Here is a 10,027-nt window from a genome sequence, read left to right as displayed (position 1 = left end):
TATACTTCCTTATCCAGAATCCACTCTAAAATGCCGCGTAAAACTTATTTCATAACTTCAATAACTTCTTCCTTTCTTGGAGTCCCAATATTGGCTCTGTTTCATTTTCATAATTTCTTCAAACTTTCCTTGCAAGTAAAACATTAATCCGAAACTACCATTGTGCAGATACTGCATTGTTTCCAAGATGAGAACACACAGCATGCACCTGGGCCATTAGGACTGTGCTGTGCTGTGCCCCTAGGCCTCAATTTTTGATTGTATAAGAATCATTATATCAAGGAACATCTAGTTTCACAGAATTCACCAGAGCAGAAGGAGAAGGGAGTAGGAAGAGTCAGATATAGTAAAATAATTATGCACAGCAAGGCCTCCTGAAAAGCAGTCATGCACAAATGAAATCTATACAGTCATTGTCTGGAGCTAAGGTTAGGAGAAATGGGAACAGCTACTGAGATGTCTCCATCCAGGCCTGCTGCAGGCAATCCCTTATTTCTAATGGCGGGTCGACTGGAGGGATGTGTCTCCTGCTTCTCAGGTCCCAGACACCATCCTGGTTTACAAAGAGCTACCGTGGGCTTCTGAGATGTCTTCATCTAGTCCTGCTGTGGGCAGTCTCTGTCATGGTAAGCTGTCCCCAGCAGTATGACATTGATTTCTATTGTGTGTTTTGATTTGCAAACTTATCTCTCAACAAAGTGCTAACTTTCTATGAGCATTGTCTGAAATTACCGCAGGCTGTCCCCGTTGAAGTCTTGACATCTGTCCACCATATACCTCTATAGATGTGACTAATTAAATGAAATGCAAAGAAACACTAACTCTTTCTTTAAAATGTGAGCAGAGAGGCACATGCTGTAAAAATATGTGTTACCTGAACTGTCTAAACTGCCCTCAGATGTGACTCAAGGCACTCCCAACAGACACCTGCCATCGTCACCCGGAGCTCATGGGTAAGTAGAAGGAGGTTCATGGTTCCTCCATTCTTTGACTTTCTGAGAAGAGCAGTGCTTGCGCCAGGATTGCTCTCCGACAATGAGACCCATTTTGACTAGTGATGGTGAGAGTAGCCCTCAAGGTTTAGGAAAAGCTGTCGGGCTTTAATTTTAACAAGACTCAGAGTAGATGCCTCCTGTTCGTGGACTCAGCCACAGCCTGTTGGGAGCTGGGTTTAGGTACAATTCCTGCCACGTGAGAATGAGGAAGCCAGCGTGCAACAAGGAAAGTGCTCTCAGTCCATTGTTTTTCTACACTGTAAATCACACCCAGGGCCCTGCACATGCAAGGCAGACATTCTCCCCCTGAGCTAACATTCCCAGACCCCTTTCAAGATAAATATGAAGCAGGGTCTTCTCAAGTTGCTTAAACTGGTCTTAACCTTGTCACTTTCCTCCCTCACCTTCCCGAGTACTTGGGATAACAGGTCCGTCTGTGGTCATCCATCACTCGCATAGTCTTGCCTGTGTCACCAAAGTGATCCTCTTTATTTATGAATATTTCCACAAGCTTTGACCACTGGGGATGACGACCTGTTCATATCCTAAGTAACCCGTGATTGCTTCCTCCAGACAAAGCACCACTCCATGTCACCATCCCCGTTTCCTAACATTAGGGCTTTTCCAGATATTTAAGAACAATTTTGTATTAGATGGCTTCTGTCTCACTAGATACTTAGAGGGCTTTACCAAATGAGCCGTGCATATGCAGAGTGGAGGGGAAGTGGAGCATTTGATTTTAGCTAATTTGTTGACATTATCTATTTTTATGTTTATTCTCACTCTGCTGGTGCTTTAAGCCACAAGGGAAACCTTTCCCAGAAATACTTTCTGATCCCTTTTCCCCTGGGGATGACCAAGTTCGCTGTTTGTGTGTGGTGCACCATGCGGTGTCCTCTCACTTTGTTACAATGTTGCTTTTTAGCTTGAGTTGCTTGAGTGACTTCCTGACTAGACATCCAAAGATTCTTTCTAAAATAATATTTATTTTTCCCCTTTTCTCTTTTTTTCCCCCTCTTGAATTTTTATTTGTTTGTTTGGTTTAGTGTTTGTTTGTTTTGAGACAGAATCTCATAATGTAGCCCAGATTACAACCTCCTATGTAGCCAAGGCTGGCCTTGCAGCACAATGTGGCATTGCATGTTACTACAGATTTGGGGGGCTACTATAGCATTCTTCCTGGAAAGTTCTTTGGCAGTGGCTGGTGCCCAGTTTGGAAGAGAGCAAAAATATCTCTTATTTCATTGTCTGACAAGCTCCTGTGGACACAGAGTCTTAGGATAATAACCATTTGTTATCTTGCAGTTCTATAGGTCATGAGTCTGAGGTTGTGTCAAAATTGTTTAGAGTTCAAGTAAACATGTGCTCTAGCCAGCACAGTTGACTGAATCATAAGTGGCATCTGAAGTAAGAGAGAATTAACAGCGTCGTGACAAGCCTTCAGACCCCAGTGATGTCATCAGTTAACTGTGTGGCGTGCTTAAGTTACTTAACTGTTCCTACCAATAGCCCACTTATTATTGTATAATACCTAAGCCATATAGTCATCACGAGCAATTTGGAATTGCGTATGCATATATATATATACACATATATATAAATATTGGCATAAAGTCAAGTGTAAATATGTGTAAACAAAGCAAATGTTTTAATGAAAGTGGTGAAACAGCTGCTTGTATCATAAGGTCATAATATTTGATTTTTAAAATCATGAGTCACAGAGAGCCTAAGAAAGAAGGCTTATGAACCTTGAAAAATGTATGCCCATCTGTAAACCAGACTTGGACAGAGAACTGGTCATTGCCACTGCCCTTGGAGGGTCCCAGGTACTACTCTATATCACCTTTCATCATATTTCACTCTCTGAAGACTAGTCTCTCTCTGCTTTTTCTTTAATGTGTTTGAGGCTTTCTGTCTTCCAAAAAAAAAAAATCTCTAACCTCTTAAATTACATGGGAGTTGTATAATTTTTCCCTGGTGCATTTGTCATTTTATACCATTGTTTAAATTTTTATGGCGTTGAAGTGCTGATCATTAAGCTTATGTCCCCAGCTTCAAAGCTACCTGTCTGTATTCTGCTTTGAGAAGCTGGGTCTGGGAATCCACAAACCACATTAATTTCTCCTTTGCTATTTGGCTCCCTGCTGGTGTCTGCCCATGGGAGCCTGAAGTGGGAGAACAAAGGAAGAAGAGAGAAGGGAATTGCTTTTTTTCTGCTTGTTCCTCGACAGCCACCATCACACGGGCATAGTCAGTGGCTACTAGGTGGCTACTCTATCCTGACGCTGCCTTTGACTGCAGTTCACAGGTTTTCTGCCTCTTTTAGAGTAGTGTCCCTAAGCCACCTCAGTGACAGTAGCCATGTGGGACCCAACATGTCTGTGTCTCTGGAGGTCTTGTGTCCAGCCCAGTGGACTCTATCTTTAAACACTCACATCTATCATCCCCTTCTCTGCTCATCTGTTGCCTTTGCTCTGTGGAAGCCGATGCTTCCTGTGGTTGTTCACTGGTGGTGGCCCTATTGTCCTTTCTTCCATGTATTTGACACTTTTAATCCTTGTTTGTTTCTGTTTGTATTTTCGTTCAGTAGGGTTCTCCCTATGTAGCCCAGACATTGTCTTTGAAACTGAGGGGCACTAGCTTAATGTCTCTCAAACTCTTCAAAGAGTAATGGCTTAAGCTAGGATTTTGTCACACTTCTGAGCACAGATAAAAAGGGAAAAATGTTGTTCATATACTATAGCGATGTAGGGTTACAGATCTCAACATCCGTACAGACGGAATTGTGTCTCCCTGGAGGGTGTTTTGACATTTTAACTTCCAGTTTCCTTAGTTGTGTTGATTTGAAAATGAGGTCTTCATAGGGATGATCAAGTTAGGGTGAGGTCATTAGAGCATGGTCCATCCAATGTGATTGGTGGTGTCTTTATGAGAGACTAGGAGTAGCCAGTAAACAGCTGGGATCCAACTTTAGGCAGACTCCCTGTTAGGCAGACTGGCAGAGGAGTTATGGGTGGGGAAGTAAGAAAGGTGTTGGATTTCCAAGAGGGCCAACTTGTCCCTCACCCTCCTGACTTGAGCCTGGCAGCTTAAAACAAAGGCTTCGTAGGTTTCTGGCTCCCCCTCCCCCACAATAAGCCCCCTGATGGTTGACAGGCCTGCTGAGGACATGTCACAAGACAGTTCTGGGCCAATCAACCATCCTAGCTTTCTTCAAACTGACCAGCTCTAAACACTTGGGAGGACCCCCAGGCCTCAAGACGAGACTGGATTTCTACTTTGCAGCGGGTCCTTTTCCTCTGTGTCTCCTGCAAGTGTAAGTTTCCTCTTACCCAATAAACATCTTTTCTCAGCCATTGTTTCTGCCTCTGTGGTGCTTGAGTACTCTCTGGTGCTACATGTTGTGCTTTTTCCTGCCTTTTAATTGTTTAGCTTGAGTGCAGGCATGCCCATGGGGTTGATGCTCTGCACAATGCAGAGAATAGGGCCTGTGATGAGTATCTAAGGCTTCCAGGAGCAAGGAGTGGAACAGGACAGATTTCCCCTCTTAGTCTCCAGAGGAATCAACACTGTTGAGGTCTTGATTTCTAGCATCTCCAGTCTCCAGAACCGAGGGCCAATGTGTTTCTATTATTTTAACCAACTGGCTTTGTAAGAACCAAAGGAAATGGACACTTGTGTGGCCAACTAGAAGACTTTTAGGAATGGACTCCTCTATACAGTCTAGAAACCCTGTTCACTGTAAACAGTGCTTTTCTAGCCTAGGTGAAGGATCTCGCTAAGAACTTTTTATGCATCAAAGATCTCTAAGTCTTTGGGCTCAAAGTCTTCATGCTTTAAAGTGAAGACAATAAACTAGCAACCTGTTCATAACTGTTCTGCTGGCACGCACAGTTTTAAAACTCGGGGGCAGTGTACCTGTTTGACTAATTGTGTTAGTCACTTCTTATGGTTGTGACAAAAACACCTGAGATAAACAATTTAAAGGAGGGAAAGTTTACTCTGTTTCATGGTTTCATGGGTTTCACCCCATGGCCAACTCACTTTGCTGCTTTGGGCCTGTGGTATGTGGAAAAGAGGGGCTCGCTTCGAAGTAGCCAGGAAGCAGAAAGAGAGGAAGAAAGATGAGGGACAAGTTATATCCTTTGAAGGCCTATTCCAAGGTCCAGGAACTCCCCACCCCTACTCCCCGCCCCCAACCAGAACTACTTCTCATTGCTTATTCAGCCTGAACTTACCAATTATAAGCTAATTAAATCATCAACGGAGTTAGCGCAAATCACCTCTCAACAGTGTGACTAGCTGGGGACCAACCTCAAATTCAAGGAACACTACCCATATCTACAGACTAGATTTCTTTTTTTTTTTTTTTTTTTTTTTTTTTTTTTTTTTTTTCCGGAGCTGAGGACCGAACCCAGGGCCTTGCGCTTGCTAAATCCCCAACCCCCAGACTAGATTTCTTATGAGCATATCTGGGGGTTTAGTTTTGCTTGGAGATGGGAAGCTCTGCATTCCTTCAGCGTAAACCTTGGCCATTGTTCAAAAGTGACCGATTTTTTCCCCCCACCTCACTAATATTTATATCAGCTACACATGAAGCCACCAGGCCTGCCATTTTCTGAGTCTATAACCTCTGTTCTACAGAGAAATAGGACACAGAAGAACTATTGCCGAGCATTACCAAAGAGCAGGTGCCTCGTGCCTGAGGGCCTACTATGCTCCACGCACTGTTTTAGGTACTCGGGATACAGAATGAACCGAACAGATGTGCAACATGAAACATTCATTTTAGTGGTGAGTGAGGAGGACAGGTAGTAAGCAGGACGTAAATCACATTAGAAGGTGGTACACCTAAGAAAGAAAAACGTTGAGCAGGGGAGGGAAATTTCTAGATGTAGGACAATGTGTTACGATTTTTAACTCAGGCGACCAGGATAGGTGCACCCGAGAAGATGCTTGAGCAAATTTGTCCAGTGGGCTTGCCGTGTTGTGTATTTCAGGAGGATAGGAATATAAAGCGAAGTTCTAACTCGAAAGGCAAGGGGGGACATGTCTCATGTATTGAAGGAGAGGATAGAAGTGAGGGTCACAGGGACAGAGAGAAAAGAGAACACAGCAAAGCTGTGCTCAGAGACTAAGGACTGCCCCGATGTGGTAGGACTTGAGGCCATCAGAAACACTCTAGATTTGGGGTGTCGATGACACAGGGAGCCACTGGAGAGTTGTAAGCGTGGCAGTGACACGCTTTGCCATATATTTAAAAAATATTCTGAGAGTTGCTCTGCAAACATTAGATTGTACAGGGTTACACAGCCAAAGACGGAGAGAAACGCGTTCCCGGCTCTTGGCTCTTATCAGGAAGTGATGTGGACCTGGAAGGTGATGTGGACCTTGAAGGTAGCCGGGGAGATGGTGATTGATAGAGGAAGTCAGAGTCAGCAGGTTCTCCTAATGGGTTAGAGGTCACGTGATGGGTCCTAGAAAGATGCCAGCGCTCAAGGTTTGGTTTGGGTAACTGGCAGGATGGAATTGCTATTTAGGGTGAAGAGGTTGTAGGAAAATATTTCAGAATGGATGTCCAGAGTTATCTTTTTTTGGTCCTTGTTGACTCTGAGATAGATATACATTTCAAAGCTGAAAGGAGAGGTTCTGAACAAGCTGGGAGCAATTTGGAGTTCAGGGGTCATATCTAGGTGGCAGTAATAATTTTTAAAAATGTTTTAATAATTAAATTTTTTTTCTGGTTTTATAGTTTTACATAAAAGGTCATTAACTACCAAGGCAGGAGTTGGGGGGGTGTTATCTGTGTGGTGGGCTTTTTGGATTTATTTATTCATTATCACAGAGTAGGTGTGGTCTTAATTCTGGTACTTGGGTCTCCTTAATTTAGATATGATTGCTTTATCCCTACTTAGTAGATTGAAGCTCAATATAAGGTATGAGGCTTTTCTAGTTCTTATATGTAGGAAGCTGTAAAGATAAATTTGAATCGAGGCCGACACTCTGTATCTGTATGCTTTTCCTTATATGTGACTAAGTCAATCTTTGGATGGTTTTGTTTTCAAGACTTCTTCACATCTTCGTAGGCATTTTAATGTCTCAAATTCTGTAAATCTACTTACTTTGAGTAGTAGCAGTTAATTATATGTTGAAAATGCAGGATCAGGGAAAACCCTGTCCTAAGGTTTCCAGGACTCTGCCGCGAGGTATATAGTTGTAACCTCTTAGTGTTTGTCTACTCGGCTTTAGTCCAGGTTACCCTTCCCAGAAATGCTATTTTTGCTGTCGGAAACTTTTTCCTTCGTCAATTAAGCTCAGTTTATACTTTTCTCTGGCTGTAGCTCCTGGTCTAAAGAACTGTGGTCCTTGGGGAGAAGACTCTGTCTTTCAGGCAGCTGTAACCAGCCAACATCCTCCAATCCATGGATGCTGGAAAACCCGACTTGGCTGGCTGGACTCTAGACCCTCCTTCCCCGCCGCCCCCCAGCTTCCGGCGCAGCCCCTCTTAGAGGGGGCGTGGCGTGTCAATCTGGACCCGCCCTCCGGCTGCGCGCGGCTGCGGCCTGCGGTCACGTGAGCGCTGCGAGGGAGGGGCCCTACTTCCGGGCGGCGGAAGGAGACGCGGCCGCGTGAGGACGAGGCGATTTGAAAACACGCTCAGGGAGCGAGCGAAAAGCCTGCGGCGGGCGGTACACGGCGTGGTCTTGCAGGACTTGGCGTTCGCTCGCTTTCCACCTGGTCTCCGTGTCCCGGGTCCGTCCGGGTTCTCAGGTGAGCGGCGTCTGTCTGTCCTGTCCGGCCCTTCTGAGGCGCGGACACGCGAGGCCCAGGTGGCGGGACGTGCTGAGGCGGGTTGGGCAGCTTGGGAGCGTGAGAGCGGGCCGAGGGGCTTCCGAAACGCCTCGAAGGGACCGCGCTCCCATTCGGGGCTTGGCAAGTGTTAGGCCGACGTATGGGGTTCGGGCTAGAGACTCCCCTCGACGTCCACTGAGGTATAGGAACCATGGTTTCCTTTGAAAAAAAAGAAACAGGAACGGGGTTTCCATTTTTGGTGTGCAAGCTCAAAGACGGTGGGCAGATCTAATCGCTGCCCTCCTCTCCCCGACCATGTCGGAGGACCCTCGCATTCTGGCCCCTCGAATTTGGGGAGCTTTGGAGACGCAAAAAGGTTGGTGAGGAATCAGCATAGGCCAACTGCTGCCTGCTTGCTTTCTCCTTGGTTTCTTTCTTTTGGAGAGCGGGAATAGTTGGAAATGAGGAAAGGTAATGGGCTGGCCTCAGGGCAAACTACTTGGGAGTTTGTCTAAGTTGCAGTTTTCATCCGCCTAGGTTAGCATTAAGACTGACTTGTAGCAGGAATATATGTATGTGTGTGTCTTTGGGTTTTCATGCGGTTGGAGCTCACTAAAAAGGTGATCAAGTCCTGTGAGAGCTCAGGCCCCGAAGCTGGAGATAGCTTCCATTTACTGTCTACTACTGTGAAAATGGTCTAGTCTAGTAGAGTTGTTTGATTTCCAGTGTTATGAAAGTCTTTAAATGGAAATAGTAGCAGCATCTAATAGAAATTTAAACGTTCCTAGTAGAAGAATATTGCCGGTATGTTTCTGTAAATATTTGTCGAGATTTCAAAGAACTATTAGCCCTCATAATTTTCCTAGCAGATTTACTAGAGTGTACTTGAAGTGATATGTCACAACTTGATTCAGAAAGAGATCTGATGAAGATTGCTAGAGACGCATCACATGTGGAAGAGTGCCCAGAGGATGATGTGAGATGTCACAGGGTCAATTTTTCTGTGCTGTGAACCGTTTACTTTTTTTTTTTTTTTAATCTCTGGGAACACTACTGATAAAATTGTAAGAAAAACTTACAGAGTATGCTTGCTTAATAGGTGAAAACCAGTTATGTATTAAAAGTGGCCAGATGAACGGGGCCTTCTGGGTTTGTGAGGCTTGAATGTTTGGGTATGTGTTGGTCCTTAGGCTAACACATGCTTACGCTTGAAACATGTATTTTAGCTGTCAGCTTGCAGCTCTGAGTTTGGTGAGCATGGACAGGACATTTGTTTATCTGTTTGATAGAAACTGTACATTAGCTTATAGCGTAAGCACGGTAGAAAATATGCTTGGATAAGAATGGTACTGATTATAGAAATAGTTTTTGTGTTTGTTTTTTAAATGGAGGTCTCTTTTTGCTGTCTTGACCAGGTTCCCCAAGTGTCTGTGTTTAAGCAATCTTCCTGCCTCTGACTAATACTGACACAGGCACATGCCCTGTGCTCCCTTTAAAGTCAGCTCTTAACCTCTTGTGTAGGCCACTTCTACTTAAGGAGTTCTAAGGTAATAAATCCACATTGTTAATTTGGATATACTGTCATGGATTCAGAATTCATTTATTCATTCATTCTGTTAGCACTGTAAACTTATTTATTTTTTTTAAATCTCCGTTGTGACTTTATGATCTGAGGTAATTGTGTTAGACCATAAGTGCACAACTGGGTGTGCAGTGGAAGTCAAGATTTATTATTTTTGAAGCATGTGAAAGAAGCTTCAAGAAAGCTGAATTGGTTCCAGGTGAAAGTAGCCACTTTTTTTAAAATTTTTATTATTTGAAGTTTGCTTACAGGGAAGATCCAGAGAGGTGTGTGAGAGCCACATTAGTGCCTGCCATGCCATAGTTAAGAAGCGTGCCATTTATAGAGTAAGAGTCAGGAACACTCCCTCTCCTTGTCACATCTGTGTTTAGAAAGCTGTCTTAATGACCATGATCGGTGGTCAAAGAGGAGACGGTGTAGAGACAAAAGCATTTATCAGTGAGGAAGCTGAGAAGTCTAGGGTAGAAATAAGGAGTTTTTGAAGCTAGTGACTTTGCAGTGGGTAGGAAGCATGCAGTTCAAAGGAATGATAAACCAGAGAATTGGAATGGAAGTTGAAAGACTGTATCGGAGAGCATGGAGAAAGGTACAAGGTGATCTTGTTATGCCTGAGTTGTTTACTTAGTGGCCTGGCTAGTCTTTTTCTTTCTCTTAAATC

The 10,027-nt window shown here is 44.1% G+C and overlaps 1 protein-coding gene across 6 annotated transcripts in view; it reads left to right on the top strand.

The window, feature by feature from the left end:
* The first annotated feature begins 852 nt into the window (after nucleotides 1–852).
* Nucleotides 853–10,027, top strand: part of Tex10 (testis expressed 10) — a 46,151-nt gene continuing 36,976 nt past the window's right edge. For 2 of the 6 annotated variants that reach the window (XM_087547973.1, XM_087547975.1), the window contains exon 1: nucleotides 7,607–7,766. The gene's annotated coding sequence lies outside the window, so the exon portion shown is untranslated. 6 annotated transcript variants of the gene reach the window in all.

This window comes from Rattus norvegicus, chromosome 5 (genome assembly GCF_021556685.1).
Source record: "Rattus norvegicus strain SHRSP/BbbUtx chromosome 5, alternate assembly SHRSP_T2T, whole genome shotgun sequence".
NCBI lineage: Eukaryota > Metazoa > Chordata > Mammalia > Rodentia > Muridae > Rattus > Rattus norvegicus.
Note: the sequence above shows the minus strand (reverse complement) of the source record. Positions and strands in the feature narration are given on the sequence as shown.